This window comes from Limulus polyphemus, unplaced genomic scaffold (genome assembly GCF_000517525.1).
Source record: "Limulus polyphemus unplaced genomic scaffold, Limulus_polyphemus-2.1.2 Scaffold4996, whole genome shotgun sequence".
In the NCBI taxonomy this organism is placed as follows: Eukaryota; Metazoa; Arthropoda; class Merostomata; order Xiphosura; family Limulidae; genus Limulus; species Limulus polyphemus.
In genome coordinates this window covers 55016-73608 of record NW_013670606.1, presented here as the reverse complement: position 1 = coordinate 73608, position 18593 = coordinate 55016, and the positions used below count along the sequence as shown (strand labels likewise).

Here is an 18593-nt window from a genome sequence, read left to right as displayed (position 1 = left end):
GTTGTAGTTAAGATCAGTTGTGCTGCAGATAGAATGAAAATATTAACAATGTGTTCAGATCACACGATAATCGTTTTGTATCCAGAATAAATATTTCACATTAGTTCACGTAACCGTATTCATAAAATGCACGTGATTAAACTTTTCTATCCGAACTCTAGTAACTAAATACCTACCCACAAACCAAGAATATTTCATATTTTTAGTATAAGTCGTCACTTTTATCGACAGAAATAGAAAACGATCTATTGTTAGCTTAAACTACGCGGTAATATTTTTCGTCATATTCTGCACCACGTGCATCAATACAAGGAAGGGGGAGCGACTGCTGTTAATGTTGTTTTTATTGGTTGTAAACACAAAATGCTACTTCCGAGAACTAAACAAAACAGTTAAAAAATAGTCGATGTAATGGTTTCTATTTTTGTTAAAGACTATTGCTGTGGTAACGCCTTCATAAGTTCATTCAACCAGGAAATGGTTACTATTCAAAACAAATTATATACACGAATCGTAGATCATTATATTCTCTCTGCAAACCACTCTTCCTAGGTGTAATCCACAATCTAAAGATAAGATCATCATGCTGCACATCGTAACACACCCACCGACCCAAATTTGTATTTTTGGAGTCATAGCATAACACACCCACCGACCCACATTTGTATTTTTGAATATGAACGTATGTACATATATATATATATCCAGATTTGTAAAATATAAGTAATGTAAAACAAGAAAGTAAGAGCAACTTTTTTCTCTTGAAAAAAAGAAAGACTCTATAACCATGTCATTACTGTATATTAGCGAAATACGTTTTCATTATATCAAATTAGATTAAAATAAACGCTTATATTGTATCAATTAAATGTTGGAATCTGTTTGTCATATGGAAAACAGAATTGGTTTGAATGAAGGTTCAAAGTGCACCATCGATTAGATAATAAATTGATTAAGAGTTGTAGAGAAACAGAGCCAACCAGAGGGGTCAGCGGTAAATTTGAAGACATATAACACTAAAATCCACAATCGATTAGATAATAAATTGATTAAGAGTTGTATAGAAACAGAGCCAACCAGAGGGGTCAGCGGTAAATTTGAAGACATATAACACTAAAATCCAGATTCGGATACCCGTGGTGAATATAGCACATATAGCCAATTGTGTAACTTTGCGCTTAGCAACAAAAAATGAATAAAAAATAACTTGATGAAAATACCTATGAAAGTCTACACTTAGTGCAGTGAGTTTTGATATTCTAATAAAAATGGCTTACTTTGTCGAACAAGTTCCTTTGAGCCCAAACGTCATTTAGTTTTTAATTCCTACTATCCAAATGAGACTTCATGTAGCTCCAGAATTGAACAGGTGGTCTTTTCTTTCAGTAAGAATGGCAAAAATTGTTTACTGGTATATCGAAATTAAGCTTTCTAAAGTAGTTTGTTTTTATCAGTAAACTAACTGTTTTTTTTTAATATTTAGATTAACTTGAGCAAAAACCAGATGGAGAATGACTACCTACCTTTGTTGGAAAGTGGGGAAGAACAAAAAAGAGGCTAAGTCAGTCTAACATAGTTGTTGATAACAGTGTATGTATGTTAACTTCAGCTTTATATGTTTGGTGCCTAGGAGACGAAGTTTCGAAATGTAACGAAACACGATGATTAAATTATTGAAGAACGAAGGATTCGACCAGTTCTATAATCGAAAAAAAAGTTTGATTGTTTTTTTTCTGAGAACAACCCCCCCCCCCCTGATTCTTCTTCTTATAGGTCACTGTCCAGTGTTTAATGACCTTATACTTAATAACTGAATTTTCAAATAAGAGCTTATGAACGATCTTTCAAGAGTGACATATTTTGCTAATAAAAAAAATGCGACATTTAACAGCAATAAACCGAACTCCGTCAGCAACGTTATTTAACTTCCGGATCATTTTTGGAGGATCAAGCTGCTGAGCAACTAATTAAATGTATTCAACACTCATTGTTGTTATCAAGAAGTGTTTTCTTCAATCCCCACCAATCGTGTCGCCCCATCCAAATATTAAAACCTTGTAACCTAAGTTTAATTTTAAAGTAAAATCTCGAAGGAAAAATCAACCCCTAGTAATATGAGATTACAAGAGAGACGCTATTGTGCGTACTGAATACGCACGAGCGTATGGGTTCCCCCCCCCCCAAGAAAAGTTGTAAAACCGAACTTAAAACGATAACAACAACAACAAAAGTATTCTAGATAACGTGTTTCAAAGTTAGCATATAAGGAAATTTCTTTAAAATCACTGAACTTTCAGGGGTGTCGTCCCCTGGTCTTTCCTGCCGTGATGCTCAGTTCTGGGTGATTTTTTCAGATCCCCCATGCGCCTCTAGGTTTCTTACTAAACCTGTTACTGTTGATGAAACACCAGTCTTTTTTTTCTGTATATATTTTAAGATACATAAGTGACTTACACGAATAGATCAAAAAATATTTATTTCATTTTACCTTAAGAATATTTTATAAACTAAGAACAATGAACTCGTTTCTGAAGCCGTTTCAACTTTCTATTGATATCTGCAGCATGAAGAAATACAAATGTTTTATTCTTTGCTGAATACTTCAGATCCATATTAGTAGAACTCTTAAAAATACTAAGAGTAAACTGGCGAAGTCAGTACTGTTGCCATGACTTGAGTATTTTTATGGGACTAGAGTTTTACGTTAGGGATAACGTGAGCACCATCAAGCAAACTTACTTTAAAACGAAGTACAGAAATTGGACTCGAAAGTGCACACGAACCAATAATTTTACACATGCGCAGATGCTTTTACAGGGACCACCCTACGTAAGAAAAGCATAAGTGCTGCAATTGAGGGTTGATTCTTTGATAGTCTTGAGCAATGAACAGATATTTTTGTACATTTCAACGGAACTGTTCGAAGTAAATCATTATAAAGTTTTCTTAATCATTTTCGTTACATGCTAACAGAGAAACGGCCAATGACAAATGAACTTTGTGTCTTTGAATTCATTTCTTCGAAATACTTTGACAGTTTGCATTTTAGTGAAAACAAAAAAAAAGAAAATAACATTACAAATAGAACTTTTGATTTACCACTATGACATTGTAGGTTTGTTTGTTTTTGGCGCAAAGCTACAAAACAGGCTTTCCGCAAAGACTGAACCAAGAAATCTAGAGTTATAAGCCCTCAAGCTTACCTTTAAGCCAACTGGAGAAGTTTAAGCATTTTTATGAAACTTCAGTAATCACCAAGAATCTTTTTTTTTTAATTTTCTGGTGAAATTTTCCTCACGCCATCTGACGGGCTTGAATCACAAAAGATTCAGTTAGCAGTCAAACTTTCTGTCTTGTTACGTTATGGATACTGGGCATTCTAGGAGAAGAAGTTTTGATGCCATTAGCTTCCCCCTTCCCCCGGTGGTTCAGCAATAAATATGACGGCTTATAACGCAAAAAATCGAGTTTTGATACCTACGATGGACACAACGCAGATAGCCCATTGTCTAGACTCGAGCTTGATATCAAACAAAGAAAACAATTTTAATGCTTCGTTGGTAGGAATTCTTAATCTTCTGGTTAGCGTTTCAGATGATCCGAGCATTGAACTCACATCTAATACAAATTTGACTAATTAGAAGAAAACATATGTGTACATTTTATTCATTTTATTAACATTTTGAGAAGGTTCGGTTAAAAACAAAACTGTTTGATTTGTGAATCATGTAATCTGATCGCGGATAAATCAAAATCCTTATTTTCTTTTTCGTATACTTATACGATTAATTGATTTATTGATTCAGAACACTAATATTAGTAGAATAATAAACTGAAATGTTTCACACTGCGTTCAGAAGACAATAATATTGTATTAATCTGCCACTAGGAGAACAACTTACCAAAGACATGATGTTCCTTAGTCTGCCATCAGGATAGTAGGTTACCAATGATAATGATATTCTTTAGCCTGACACAATGATAATACAATGGTAATACACAATGATAATAATATTTTTTAGCCTGACACAATGTACCCAATATGATATTTTCCCTCAATTTACGTCGTTTTGAATCACAGAACTGTCGAAAAACTAAATAGATTTATTAATTGGAAAAAATAATTAAAAGTGCCCATTATGTCTATTTACAAGGGGGACAATGTACCCAATATAATATTGTCCCTTAATTTACGTCGTTTTGAATCACAGAACTGCCGAAAAACAAAATAGAGTTAGTAATTGGAAAAAATAATTAAAAGTGTTCATTACGTCTATTTACTTTTTTTTTAAATAACAAAACATTTTGTTTACAATAAAATATTTATTTATTGCAGATCTACCTATCAAACCTAAGATATGAACACCGTGGTTTCTATGACAACATCTTCAATCATATCTCTGTTTCTTATAATCTTTGCCATCCAAATACCAGAAGGTAAGCCTCAATTGTCATTATTTACAATGCTCGTAACTGCTGCTTTGAAGGAGAACAGTTCCCGAGCACCCCTGTTGGGAAGAGCAGGCAACTATCACGTTGTTTTCTCTTCCTTCAACCTAAATTCCTGCCACGATTAGTTTTTTTCCGTACTCTTTGTTCGCATTCTGAGGAATGGCAGAGTTCCAACCTAAGATTTCAATGGAATATCCCGTATAAACGATACGTTTTGAAGACAAAGAAAACCAGCAAAAAATATTACTACAATTACATAACTGGAAACTGTTGTGAGTGTTTCTAAACTCAAAGGATGACATACATTTACCGTTAGGCTTGGAGTTTACAAGGTTATTAAAAGCGCATTTACCTGGCCTATAGGTAAAATGGAAATTAAATAATTATCTAGTTATAACTTTTATACTTGATTACCTAAGAGACCCTTTAAAATTAAATATATATATATATATATATTAGTCTCTTTAATACATATATTTTAACCCAAGTTACATGTTTTAAATGTTGCCAGTTTTATTAAAATATTTCAACGAGAAGAGAAAACTTTCATTATGAACAAACAATTGTACTTACTTAATTCTCTTACTTTGAAACATGAAAAAAGGACGGATGTTGACACCAGAGGGACGGATGTTGACACCAGAATTTTCTGGGAGATCGAATTTGTCTAAATAACAAAAAAATGCTCTTAGATAGAAATACTGGTGCGCTGGTTTAATAAAATAGTGAATAATGTATACATATTAGGGGTCGAAATGATCTTGTTTCATGGAAAACACATATCATATTTGGTGTTTTTACTGTTTAAGATAAAAATCGACCGTTATGACAGTCCAGAACTAAAACAGTTTTTGTGCACATTCATTATGAATATCTATATTTCTGTAGTTGTAAAAGAAAAACGAATCAGCTTAATTCAACGTTGTTTTCTTCCTATTTTGAAGATAGTGATTAGAATGGACAATCACATTTTCCAGATATGCCCAAAATGGTAAAATGGTAAAATACAAAGGAGATTACACCAGAACTGTGTGTACTCAGTTTTGCGTGTTTTCTGGGTGTGAAATGTGATGATATACTTACAGACAGGATGCTGAAACTCGCTCCTCTCCGAAACAAACTGCAGCAGATGGTTGAGGGACGACTAGATAAGATGGATGCCGAATGATATACTTACAGACAGGATGCTGAAACTCGCTTCTCTCCGAAACAAACTGGAGCAGATGGTTGAGGGACGACTAGATAAGATGGATGCCAAATCTGTGAAATACTTCCCACGCCTGATAGTCGATGAACTTGGCAACCTCTGCATTAAAGTATACCAGTTAAGATAGGCCAAGTCTTAACACGCATAGATGAAGATGAAGGTTTATCTTCATAAGGAACAAACAAATATCCACCAAACCAGACACACATCGTCCAAAAGCTACACCTCTGAATCGAGTATGGATAAAGACTTCAATCTGTGACAGAATGTTATGCTTAAAATGCAAGATTTAAGTCAGAGTATCGGGATGTTGTGCATACGTTGCGTCTTTTTTGTGGTACTTTGCACATACAAGATACATCAGTGAGATTCTTGATGCTCCATTTCAAGGTCTCCTGGAACATAGCACCGAAGCTTGTTGTATCTGGAGAAGTTCTAGCTGTAATTGTGATTAAAGTGTCCCCCTGTTATGTTAATGTACACGTGTGGTATCAAAACATAGCAAATATAGTTTTGTTGGTTGTTCGTTTTCGTAATAAGAGAAACCTTTAATACCATAATATCAATCTGATAGACTTCACTATGACGGTGGTGTTACTTATACAGTCTGAAAATATCCCTGTTTGACCTAAAGTTTTTCAGATATCTATAGAGTAATCTTAAAATTACCTCAGCTAGGTAACACATAATGAAAAGTTGATATCCAGATAGTTCCATTGAAATCAGGTACGGGGATGAATTTCAACCTTATAGGCACCTTTTATTTCTTAATTTCTCACAAATGAACCAAGTTATTTTTTATTAGACCAGTTGTGAATTTTAGATGCTTAGAAGTTTCATTTATATATTTATTAATTAGAATTTTTTGCTTAATTAATGGGTGAATCACAACCTAAAATTAATTAGATAAAAACATTTAATTATTTCGGGAATATATTTTGAGCTGCCTGTATTTATACACTTTCATTGTTTCGTTCTGGATTTGATACAAATAACATGTATGATACAAAAAAAGTAGATTTTTAATCGAGCATTAATGCATCGTAGATGTCTAGCGAATATTATATCTTTTATTCAAGTTTTGTCGTTTACTATCTTGGTCATAAATAACGCCAGGCTTTTCTCTGTCATCCGGATAGATCGCTTTCTCAGAAAACGTTTTATGAGTTGATTATGCTTTTCTCAACACTCGTCCTTTTCTTGCATTCGTTAGGTTCTTACGGTCGATACTTAGTATTAGCATCATGCACGATAGGAGAGACTCAAAATAGAATTAAAAACACCGTCTTTCAAAGCAGTAATATGTCTTATGTTATTCACTAGTATTACAAGTCGCGGGAGCTCCAGTTCTGGAAAATATAACTTCCTAATTCCGTTATATTCCCTAGCGCGGACTTATATGCAGTTCTCTATAACTTAAATAAAGCTTGATAGTCAATGCATACGCTTCCACCTCACAAACAATGAGATAATAGGGTTCGCATCGCTAGCAAGTTGGGACTATATTTTATTTGATAAAAGTTTGTATAAATGCGCCCGCTTATAAGTGACACAAATAGTTGGTGGTTGGATCTGTACCCCTTATCACACCTGGGAAATCCTATGTTTTCCCAGCAGATGAATACACAAATACGCCTACTTATATGTACGAAAAGTGTATTTATCTATAGAAGGAGTCAAAATTAAAAGTAGAAACTGGTTGAGAATGTATCCAACAATGCTCACTTGTCTGTGAAGAGAGGCAGAAGCTTAGAACAACCAATACAACAGTACGAAAACCACTTCGTGATGGTTGTATATAAATCTATAACCCATAATCTCACATTTGTATGATGTTGTGATAAATTATTAAATCAGATTCATAATCACACACAACCGATACTTGTTTATTACAAACATTTTCGTATAAAATGTATGGAAACGCGTAGAGTTGCTGACAATATGGTTATATATTTATTTCCAAAATAGCACAATTAGCAACTATTTACAAAGTTATAACATTCATACTATAAATTACAAAATTGGTTTGAAGGCTCTCTATGTTTGGTTTTAATACTAATAATAATAATTCGTAATAATAATTACTTCATTCAATAAATATAATACATAAATTTGAATGAATTGACAGGAAATAAGTTTCCATGGTAATTACATAATAACTGACATGGGCATCGAGAATTCATACAGTTATATTTTTTAGAAAGACAAGAAAACAAAAAATTATGCATTTAATTCTAGTTTATCACGAACTTCAAATAGTCAATTATACATGTATAATGTTCCTTATGATGTCAAATCCGTAAAGTTATCAAGAGAATCTAAGAATTTTGGTCAAACTAATAAATAAATATTACAATTATTTCAGAAATTAACTGTTTTTAATTATATATAATTTTAATTTATCATAGACATTACATAATGAATGATCCATAAAAATAAATTGTATGAGAAAACAAGATATCTATAGTTAGACTTAAATACATAATATTATATATTAACATATATATATGCAATTACAATCAAAATAATACTTTCTGATAATAACTTTCCTAAAAAATACTATTATTATTTTTTTGTCAATTCTTAGTGAATATTCATGATTTCAGTTTAGTCTCTGTTTACATAAATTTCAATTATATTTAACCAAAACATTAGTTTATGAAAATGTATTTGTAAAATTTGTTTGCTAAATTTCATGCCAATATGAGTTGTATTCAAAGCTGTATCATCCGCATATTGATATGTTGTACTATTTAGACCTATGTTTGACAAATTATAAACATACAAGTTACATAGTAATGTACGTAAAATGAAACCCTGTGAGACCTTATACTTTATAGCTATACGACCACTCTTTGTATTTCTAACTCATGTTACAGAAAACCTTTCACTCATCTAACCAATAAACCATTTTTATAACTCACATCTTATACCCAACAAGTATAAATGCAAACTGTCATTACAAAATAATCATAATCATTATATTTAAATTATTAATATCAGAGTATAACTGAAATTAAGACCTTATTGATCATAACACAAAATATAATATCATATAAAGTAATTACATCATTATCACTAAAATGCACTTAAATACAAGATATTTAGCTAAGTTAATGACAATATCAATCATATGTGTATGAATTACCATTCAATTAATATTATTCAGTTTGTCTATTTATATCAGTTAATAACCAGCCTTTTAACTTTTCTTTAAATCTGAAATTTTATTAATGTTCCATTAATTCCTGGAGAGTTGGTTCTTTATATATGGTATTTTGTACTCTTTTTTTTTCCACAGTTATTATTACATTTTCGAATTTCATAATATATATTTTCTAATGTTCTAGTATTATACATATGATTTTATAATACTTTGTTATGTGCATTGTAATAGGACTTTATAATTATCATATACATATAAAGTACATATACATCTAATACATATTTTTATAATTTCATTCGTTAGTATGAAATTTGTATCGAATTCGTCAATTTTGTCTAAAATTATCAACTTAAACATTTTGTTTGAATTATATTTAATTTTTGAAACTGAATGCTACTTGTTGAGCTATATGTTGTCAACTTATAACGAATGACAGATTATGCTAAAGATACATATCCTGAATCTTCCATAACTTCACTGCAATAGGTCTTAATTTATTGCAGATCACATTTATATGTTTAAACCAACTAAAAACACAATCTATAATAAGCATTAAGTATGTCTTAGTATTAACGTTTTCAAGTAGAATCAGAATACTGCTTATTTTCTACAAATAAATGTACATACTTAGTATTACATCTTTGATCATGACATTGAAAAAGAAACATTATATTAATATTATTTATATATTGTGAGCAAATTATCAAAGTTTTGTTTCATCAATATTCATATAGACTTCATATGTATTTAGATAATATTTTAATCTATTAAACCCTATTTGTAGGATTTCTTTGTCAACTTTCACATCAATATGAATTACAGTTAGTTTTATCATCTGCATATTGATATATTTTACTCTTTAAACCTATATTTACAATATCATTAACATACAGATTAAATATGAGTGAACTCAAAATAGGAATTTGTGGAATACCTTATTTTAGAGTTATTGTATCACTAATTATTCTTGGTGCTGCAAATCTATTACTCAAATAATTTTTAAACCAATTATGTAACTTGCCCTCTTATCGTCATCAAGTATGATTTATCTAGCCTTATTCTATGGTTAATGTATCAAAATCTCTATTTAAATCAAGAAATAGCACAATTACTTTTTTATCTTTATTTAATTGTAAATTCACTTCATTTGAAAATTTTTCTAAGAGTAATGTGGTACTTTTATTCTTTATATAGCCATACTGACATTTGTTTGTAATGTTACTTTTTCTATGAAGCCCAACATTTTGATATATACATATTTTCCCTTATTTTGTCAATTACAGGTCTATAATTATTGATGTTTTTTTTATTTCTGACTTATAAATCGGTTTTATAAGTCCATCAGGTGTTTTACCTTTTCTTAGGTGAAATTTAATAGGCATGTTACAACTTTTATTAATGAATTAGACCCCAATGGAGAAATGGTAAGTCTATAGACTTAAAACACAAAAATCCGGGGTTCGATTCCTCCTGAGGACACAGCAGATAGCCCAATGTTCCTTTGCTCTGAAATAAAAAACAAAGCAAATACATTAATACATGGTTTTATGTACCTTAACTGCAATTCATCAATTCCTGGTCCTTTGATAATATTCATTACATTTACTATATTAATAATTTCATTTGTTATTGGAAGGAAATATATTATATTAATCTGAGAGAATACACTCTTGAGATAATTATTTCTATTTGTAATGGTTATTATTATCTTCATATTATGATTACTTTTTAGAGTTTTATCTTATTTATAAATAATTTTTGTATACAAATTATTTACCATATCTATAATACTTATGTTTGCACTCATTTATTTTCTTATAAAGTTATTCACCACTAACATGATTATCTTTTAATTCATTAATGTATTTCCAAGTTTTATTCATATTACCCTGAATATTAGCAACTTTTTGATATAATAATTCTTTTCAGCCTTTCTTATAAATCATATTATAGAATTTCTCTTTGTTTTGTAAATAGCTTCATTTCTTTCTTTCTTCTGACATTTATACTTATGACATAAATGATCCTTTTCTCTTATCAAATCTACAAAAACTTCTACGTCTCCACTCTGATTATTGTGTTAACATTTATATTTTGCTAAAATCCATTAAAATGTAACAAATTCTGATACTCATTTATCAGATTACTGTTCTCATTATTCCTTAATGTCATCAAGATATACTATATGCCTACAGGTTTATAATTCATTTAGTAAATTTTCCAAATTTGTAATATAATGATAGGAATTATAATTTGGAGGTCTATAGATTGTAAATATTAAAACCTTATAATCAAATACCCTAACAGTAAATGATAACATTTCTACATCTTCCAAACTGACTTTCACTATTTCTAAAGATATTTTTCATAAACAAAATTTAAATTCCTCCTCCTCCTATATTATTCATATATATTTATATATTTTTCCTAACCTTCCAAGTTATAATTTTGGATTTCATGTTTTTTTTAAATAACGTCTCTGTGATTATTAAAATATCTAACAATATCAAACTTTCACCAACAATTGTACAAAAATAATCCCTCTTATTCTGAATATTATTAATATTCATATGTAACAGATTTAAAATATCACCTTCAATATGTTCTAATTTACATTCAACATCATTGATACTTTCTATTTTTCACGGTTTATTACAATATATTCAATATTTCTCAGAATAATATCTATAAATTACAACAATAAAAAGAAAAGAGAAATCATCTTAATTATAAATTTTTGCTTTCCAATTTTAATCTTACTACATTACCAGTTTCTGATTTTCTTGCAAAAACATTGTCATTTTTGTCCAAAAAAAATGTAACGTTTTTCTTTTAGTAATTTTCTAGCCTTCCAAAAAGTTCTTTGTTAGTAACCATTAGATTTTTATTTAAATAAACTCTACTTTTGCTCGTAATATGTTGAACTTGATTTTGTTTAACCACTTTTGTCTTATTTCTAAACCATTTCTCTTTGTCCAAAACATATTTAACTGATATAGATGCTATAATCTTGCTGTTATGAACAAGTATCATATTAGCCATTAATAATTCATATTCTTTATAATTTAATATATGAAACTATTGAGCACTCTCTGTAAAATAAATATATTTTGATTCTTAGTTATCACGTGGTATTATTCCATTTATCTCTAAGTTGCTTCTTCGTTCATACTATTTCATAATATTAACTCGAATCAATATTTTTGAAGTTATTATTAAACTTCAAACCTTCCACATTTTTTTCTTAACACCTCGATATCTTCTGGAAGTTTGATTTGTGTTAAGGATACTTCATCATACTGAGCCGGAAAAAGGTTATGGAATCTTTGATTTCATTTATATCCATTTCTGCTTCATCTAATACGTTTAATTTTTTTCTTATATTTTGGTGCAGAGTAACTATAACTGGATTTTGTATATCACAATCAGTAATAGCTGTGTGACAATGGATATACGCCTGTATGTCGTCCTTGCCAAACAAACCACTGTAGTGATAATGAAGTGAACCCTTACAATTCACTTAGCATTTCATATAGTCTCGATCGGCAGGTAAAGGCTTTATACAAATATCACAACATTCAGAAGCAATTTTATGATTTATTTCTTATTTCAGTACAAAATTGTTCACCTTAAAAGGCATGAAATTTAAAACTTAGGCATAAACATTGACCATGACGTCAATAATAATGTTTATTTGAGTAACAAGTAATTTTTAAGCGTTTTTTTCACAATTAGAATATTAGCAGACCACTTTCTTTCTTTTTGTCAAATAAATTGGTTTTAACATACATCGGTCATTTTGTAAAAAACTTTACAGAATTTACCCGTATTATATCTTTAGCTTAGTAATTTCATGTCAAGTAATATAATCATTAGAATTATTATCTATTCACGTGACTGAAGTAACCAATAGGTTATGGGGAACAGATGAGAAGAGGCAATAGGAGTTCAAACGCTGGCATGGTAAGTTTTTTTATTAACCAGTTAACAGGTTGATAATTTTAAGCCTTGAACAATGCAACCAATAGGAACTAAAGAGTAATTACAAGGCTTTGAATCCAACAGAACCGGAACTTTTCGCACGATCTATAATTCAAAACTCTGACCTAATAAAGCCAAGCAGCAAGATTTGAAAAAAAAAAAAGATCTCCAGTTAACTAATTGCTGTAATTAGCAAATTAAACTAAAGTCTGGGGTCATGAAATTTTGAAAAACAAAACATCGTTCAATGCAGGTGAAACTGTTCTAAGGTCGTACAACTGACGAAACAGCGGACAGTGGATTTTTGACTTGAGTGACTTTGCTTGTATTGTTTTATAAACAATATAAGTGATTTATGGATCTATTAGTTATTTATCTACTCGGGAATATGTTTCAGCAATGAATTTATGAAATTGTCATTTTTGTGCACATCTCAATGCGTGTTGATGTGCCTCTAACAAAATATTTGATGAATGCTCAGTCAAGGTATTTCTTTCTGTACAGCAACAAGCCATTTAAAATATGTACATAAACTGGAGACATGTAACGCAACAAAGTTCATGTAAATCTTGCTAGGAGCAGAGACGTTTATTTTTTTGGATCTGTTGTATTTCTTTCAGCTGCACATGTGTAGTGAATCATTAGGTTGGCACGCGCTGTACGAAGTAATGTGCTACCAGATGTGTTTCTGTGTACGTCTCTCGACCCCGTGTTGCTCAGTTTCCACCTCAAGACGTGCCTTCTGTTTTCATTGTTTGGATTGGTCCTATATTTGTATCATCATGTCTACTACAGAAACAGTTTACTTCATCTATTGTGGAAGTGTTGGACTATGTTTTTCACACATCAGTATCAATGTAGTAAGTTTGATAATTATATACCATTCTTATAGACAGTGTCACCAACAGCTATCACTAACCCATAATCGGAGATTATCAGCTCAAGGTGTTTGCATAATTTTCGATTTATAATCAAATATCATATCTGCTTTATTTTTACAATAGCCGAAGAAATAACGTACAGTTTCGTGTACAACATAAATTCATCTTGTCACTTATTGGGTCTTGTTGGAAAACTCAATATTGATATAATAAGAGTTCGCATTCTTTTCTGTTTAACTCAATGTTTGCATTGTTATAAGGTGTTGGCTCATGGCTTCCAAAATTTTTCTTTGACGATTGGTTTTAATATAGAAATTTGGTAAAGAAATGTGAGATTTATTACGATTATACAGATTCACCTGACACTCGAGTTTCGTAAAACATGAGAAAAGCATCGAAAATATAATATTGGCCGATTATGTCCTAGAAAGTTTACTAGGCAAATGTGATGTTACTTTATTTTATGCTGTATAAGAAGAAAGTAAATTGAGGTTAAGAATATAGTACAACACATACGCTTAGATTAGAACCTTATCAAAACTACGTGACAACATAAAACAAACATAAGAGACTACTTACTCTTTCGCCAAAACATCCTCCTCTGGTCTTCGAATTTTCTTGGATTCTTTATCATTGGGTGTGAACTAGTTAGTGGTTAGTGCATCTGACTGTGAATGGTTCGCGTCCCATTGCCATGGGGCTGAGGTTGTGCTATAAGAGTGACAATCAGACCAATTATTCTATTAGAAATGCCCAAGATTTGTAGCTGTTTCATGCCATTGATTAGCTGCATTCCCTCTAGTGTATTAGTTTAAAATTAGGGATGACTATGATTAGATAGCTTTGGTACAATTTTACGAGAAATTCTGAAACAAATGAGCAAACTTACAAAGAAGATTGTTCTTGTCTTACTGTAGTCGGATATTGGATCGATAGAATTTCCTGTGTTGATTGTGTTGTTATATAATAACAAATTCGATGTCATTTATCTTTTTTATGATTGTCATCACGGTAAGATTTATTTTAAACTGAGTTTTTGCTTTTGACATTGTTAAAGTAGTTATCACCTGGAATTGGGATATAAACACAGCCAACCAGTAGGTACATAGAATGGATTCTTTGTGTTGTGAGAGGTGGAGAATACTCAACATCATAAGAGGCTCAAATGTGCACCAATACTCTGCAACGTTATCTTCATAGCATGAGCTACAGTGGTAGAGTAGTTAGATGTAAGCTACTCCCCACGCTCAAATGTGCACCAATACTCTGCAAAGTTATCTTCATAGCATGAGCTACAGTGGTAGAGTAGTTAGATGTAAGCTACTCCCCACTCCAGGCAGGCCCGGCATGGCCAGGTGGTTAGGGCGCTTGACTAGCAATCTGAGGGTCGCGGGTTCGAATCCCCGTCCCACTAAACATTCTCGCCCTTTCAGCTCTGGGGGAGTTATAACGTGACGTTTAATCCCACTCTTCGTTGGTAAAAAAGTAACCCCAGAGTTGGCAGTGGGTGTTGATGATTAGCTGCCTTCCCTCTAGTGTCTTTCACTGCTAAATTAGGGACGACTAGTGCAGATAGCCCTCGTATAGCTTTGCGCGCAATTCAAAAACAGACCAAACCCAAACACTCCAGGCAATGTGTATTAAAGATGTTATCACACCCTCCTTCTCTTCTGGGCAGTGTAATTTTGTACAACGAGTCCACATTTGCGCAGTTCATAAGAAGCGGGCGCATTTGGATTAGGTGATTACTCTATCATCAACAGTTGTTACACCGTCTAAAAGCCACGACAAAACCCTGTGGTGTTTTTGATATGTTATGAGGGACTATTTGGCAGCTGGAAGATCATAGTTAGTGTTAAGCGAGGGTATGGTCACTCCTGCTTAATTCACCAGTTCTCGAGGAAGATCTTCTACATGCCTATGCCATTTACCACATTATCAGATGAGGCAGTGTCTTCTGTATGGTTACTCCTGCTTAATACATCAGTTCTCGAGGAAGATCTTCTACATGCCTACGTCATTTACCGCATTATCAGACAAGGTTGTGTCTTCGGTATGGTCACTCTTGCTTAATACATCAGTTCTCAAGGAAGATCTTCTACATGCCTACGCTATTTACCACATTATCAGACAAGGCAGTGTCTTCGGTATGGTCACTCCTGCTTAATACATCAGTTCTCAAGGAAGTTCTTCTACATGCCTACGTCATTTACAACATTATCAGACAAGGTAGTGTCTTCGTGCAAAATGGGAATCCTACTTATTCAGCCCGAGTAAAAAATGATGGGTTGAAGTTAAGAGCATTACTACTTTCTCGTGACCAGGTCAACTGCCGATATAAACCTTATCGAGCATGTGCGGTCCATCCTTCGTTGTTACCTGCGAAAGTGTCCCAAACAAGCAGCTTCTAGGACCACCCTCATCCACATTCTTTGCTCGCAGGCCCAGGTTGCAGATTATATATATATATATGATGTTTGACTGTGTTTCTGCCTTAAATATTTCCAAGGGCAGATCCCATTACATACTAACGGTAAGCTTGTGCCCTGTGTGTTTCATGTTTGTGTATTTAATAAAAGACATTCTTCCTGGAGTAAGTGTTTATTTACTTATTGGTTGGATATGAAATTGTGACATTTATTTTGTTCTTAATTCGAATTCGCTACGCTTAAGAGAACATGATCAAAAACAATATTATACATTATAAGCTAGAGGTGCTTAAAAGATTCGGGACTCGGCCCTATGGGCGCGGCGTTTCAGTATTATATCGATCATGGTTTTCTATTCGGATTTTTCAAGACACCAAGTGGGGGATTCGGGGCACTGTGAAATAAAATCGGGGCATGGGCCTCGTGTGCCAGTGCCTAGCGACGCCTCTATTATACGCACTCATTAGTTATCTTCCTGGTTAAATGATTGATTTGTGAATTGATTAAGATAAAAAACAAACTTGATCAATCAGAATAGAAACTGGTAACACAAGTTATTTGATATACAATGTAATAAGCTGAGGAAAACAGTATGTAGAAATAATTTCTGAAGCCAGTGTTGCATTGTGTTGTATAAAACAAGAGGTGCATAGGGTTGCATAGTGTTGCATAATCTATATATTAGGTTATGAACAGTTTAACTCATCACACTTAAGCTTAGCTCTTTTATTTTGTTTTTCAGAATGTTCTAGAAAGATTTTACATCTGGCGGAATGAAGAAAGTCAACGAATGTCTCCAAACATTTTCTACTTTCACAATAGCCTATTGCACCTTTTAACTTTTTGTTCTGTTCAGCAAAAAATCACTAGGATAATTTTAACGTTACACTAATTTCTGGAGTCATAGCATAACACACCCACCGACACGCATTTGTATTTCTGGAGTCATAGCGTAACACACCCACCGACCCACATTTGTATTTCTGGAGTCATAGCATAACACACCCACCGACCCACATTTGTATTTCTGGAGTCATAGCATAACACACCCACCGACCCACATTTGTATTTCTGGAGTCATAGTGAAGCCAGTGTTGCATTGTGTTGTATGACGCTAGAGTTGCATAGTGTTGTAATGAAGCCAGTGTTGCATTGTGTTGTATGACGCTAGAGTTGCATAGTGTTGTAATGAAGCCAGTGTTGCATTGTGTTGTATGACGCTAGAGTTGCATAGTGTTGTAATGAAGCCAGTGTTGCATTGTGTTGTATGACGCTAGAGTTGCATAGTGTTGTAACGAGAATGTTAAAGTAATGAGTTGTTAATAACAAACACATTTTTCAGATCTTTAACAATGTTTATTTAAATGTTATGAAAGAGAACCAACTAGTGTAGCAAGTCATGCATGTGGTACATTATTCCAATCTTAATTTTGCGCTTGGTATTTAAAGCAGGAAGTTAACTACTTATGACAAAGAAGGGACGTTACATTAAAAAGCACTGCTCCTACTTGTGCTGTGCTACGTGATTTACACAAAGACGTTGTTATATCTCAACTTCGAAGACTGACTACGTTGGTAACTAATGCCATTTTGTTTCGTAAACTACATTATTTTTTTTAACACTTGAAGTTTGACGTTTATAACGATAAAGAAATGAGAAGAAACCTTTTATTTTTCTAGTGATTAATGGCAGTAATTAGTTGTATAGTAGTTACATGATATTCTGGAATTGCACAGTCTTATATAAGGTGGAGATGCTTGGTATTGTATGAAGCCAGTGTTGCATAGTGTTGTATGACGCTAGAGTTGCATAGTGTTGTAATTTTACGTTGTAATAGCTGATATGTTACACGTAGTAACAATGAAGTAGTTACTGTTACTGATGGTAGGATACAAAGGTAAATTATTGATTATTCTCATTTTACGCTGTAGTAACTGATATGTTACACGTAGTAACAATGAAGTAGTTACTGTAACAGATGGTAGGATACAAAGGTAAATTATTGATTTAACATTCTCATTTTACGTTGTAGTAACTGATATGTTACACGTAGTAACAATGAAGTAGTTACTGTTACTGATGGTAGGATACAAAGGTAAATTATTGATTTAACATTCTCATTTTACGTTGTAGTAACTGATATGTTACATGTAGTAACAATGAAGTAGTTACTGTAATTGATGGTAGGATACAAAGGTAAATTATTGATTTAACATTCTCATTTTACATTGTAGTAACTGATATGTTACACGTAGTAACAATGAAGTAGTTACTGTAACTGATGGTAGGATACAAAGGTAAATTATTGATTGAACATTCTCATTTTACATTGTAGTAACTGATATGTTACACGTAGTAACAATGAAGTAGTTACTGTAACTGATGGTAGGATACAAAGGTAAATTATTGATTTAACATTCTCATTTTACATTGTAGTAACTGACATGTTACACGAAGTAACAATGACGTAGTTACT

At 32.2% G+C, this 18593-nt stretch overlaps 1 protein-coding gene across 2 annotated transcripts in view; it reads left to right on the top strand.

Annotated features, from left to right (window-relative positions):
• The first annotated feature begins 615 nt into the window (after positions 1-615).
• Positions 616-18593, top strand: part of LOC106471972 — a 44258-nt gene continuing 26280 nt past the window's right edge. For both annotated transcript variants that reach the window (XR_002613385.1, XR_002613384.1), the window contains exons 1-2: positions 616-1561; positions 4337-4437. The gene's annotated coding sequence lies outside the window, so the exon portion shown is untranslated. The remainder of the gene's footprint in view (positions 1562-4336; positions 4438-18593) is intronic.